General features: G+C 37.4%; 1 non-coding gene across 1 annotated transcript; it reads right to left on the bottom strand.

The window, feature by feature from the left end:
* Nucleotides 1-234: 234 nt before the first annotated feature.
* Nucleotides 235-341, bottom strand: LOC114218282 (U6 spliceosomal RNA). The gene has a single exon (XR_003611160.1). It is a non-coding gene; the product is annotated as a U6 spliceosomal RNA (small nuclear RNA).
* Nucleotides 342-1,942: the final 1,601 nt, after the last annotated feature.

Raw genomic sequence — 1,942 nt, forward strand, 5'->3', positions numbered from 1 at the left:
TAAAGCACTGAAAACTGTGTCAAATACATAGTAATGACTCACTAAAAGTTTGCCATTGTTGTTGCTAACACTTTGATATGTTTAATGTTCATGGATGACCAAGATACAGAGAGATTTCAGAGTCTTATCCACGATATTTCTTCTCTATATGGATAAGCATCAATAAAGGCAAACTGATGAGTGATATAGTTAATTAAATGAAAGCTAGGTCAATTCCCTAGTCCAGTTTTTTCTTTAAATATGGAAGGCTTCACAGATTTGCGTGTCATCCTTATGCGGGGACCATGCTAATCTAATCTGTATCATTCCAATTGTAGTCTTTGTGCTGCTGAAGTGAGCACTGTGTAGTCCAATTTTTGTTGATGAACCCTAGTACATCAATAGCAACACAGGAGTCAGATATATTAAACAAAAATCTGTTTCTCAGAGTGCAGAATCTGAGCACTTTCTTTTCCTCTCAAAGTAGTGCTGCCTAAAACTTCACGAAGTCACCTCAAAATGAGGTCACATACCCCACTGACATCTTCTGACTTTGCCAACTACGGGTTGCCAAAATACAAAGAAGACTTTAAGATTGATTAACAAATTAAGTGAATTTTAAAATCTGATTAATTTATATAATACTCCACTTAATCCTTTAAAAAATAAAGTTGGAATTAGGGTAAGGATTAGAAAAATTTCCCAAGCTATTAAGTGTTGGTGCTGAAGTTTAAACTCCAGATCCTGACTCATTTACCATTCTGTTTTACTATTCCAGCTTGACTATGAACTGTTTGACTTTACAAAATCAGCAGAGGCAGGAAACTAAGATCACTAAGGCCTCCAACATTGTATTTTTGAGGATTACCTGAGTACACTGTGAAGGAATGGATCTTAGCTTCTTAAAGCAGCAGTTAATCCTGTAATTTACAAAAAAAAATGTTTATTTTCAAAAATAGTGCTGTGCAGCTGGGCCCTAATAACTGCTTTTAATTATTCCTCATTATAGCTAGAACAATCATTCAGCTGGACCCAAAGGTGAAAGCACTGTTAAGTAGATTTTAAGAAAAGTTTATTTTAAAAAAGTAAGGATTACAGGGGTGCCTGGGTGGCTCAGTCGTTAAGTGTCTGCCTTCTGCTCGGGTCATGGTCCCAGGGTCCTGGGATCACCCCCGCATCGGGCTCCCTGCTCAGCAGGAAGCCTGCTTCTCCCTCTCCCACTCCCCCTGCCTGTGTTCCCTCTCTTGCTGTGTCTCTCTCTGTCAAATAAATAAAATCTTTAAAATAAAAATTTTAAAAATAATAAAAAGTAAGGATTACAAAATGTCCAGTCTACTCAAATGGGCTGTTGACACTTTTTCTGACCTGGTTCTCCAATCTCTCTCTCCCCTTCCTGCTCCGTTCCCCCAAACTCCATCCTCTCCTCTCTCTCTCTGGAAGCCCTGTTTCTGTTTCTTTTTTCCTACTTCCCAACCTCCTTAACACCTTCTACTCTCAAGAATGATACTCCCTACTTTTGAGATGAAATGTTTTCTCTCCTATTCTCTCCAAACTAAATTCTTCGCATCAGCTCTTCAGATGTTTATAATTCTTTACTCAGAACTATTATCCTTCCCAAAAGGGTGGGGAGGAGAAAAGAGAACTGAGGGTTGGAAATAAGTGCACACACAGTATAAACTTGCCCTGCAAGTTATACTTGATAGCTTCTTCTCTTAAGAGATTGAAAAAAAATCCTCTGCTTAAATATCTATACACTCTTGCACTCCTAAGTTGGCTAAATCAAGATGGTCAATGGAAGGAGAAAGGAGAAAATAAAATTTGTGTACTTTTGCCAAAAATATACTAATGTCTTACAGTTTCAAAATGTCTGTCTTTTGTGGCCTTATAGCTGAGTATTAAAAGAAGTGACCTGGTAAATACTAGAGGAAATGGATGCATTCATAATAGACAATATAAAATAAAT

The sequence above is a fragment of the Eumetopias jubatus genome, unplaced genomic scaffold (assembly GCF_037043125.1).
Source record: "Eumetopias jubatus isolate StellerSeaLion01/CBP00866 unplaced genomic scaffold, mEumJub1_p1.0 scaffold_15, whole genome shotgun sequence".
Classification (NCBI taxonomy): Eukaryota; Metazoa; Chordata; class Mammalia; order Carnivora; family Otariidae; genus Eumetopias; species Eumetopias jubatus.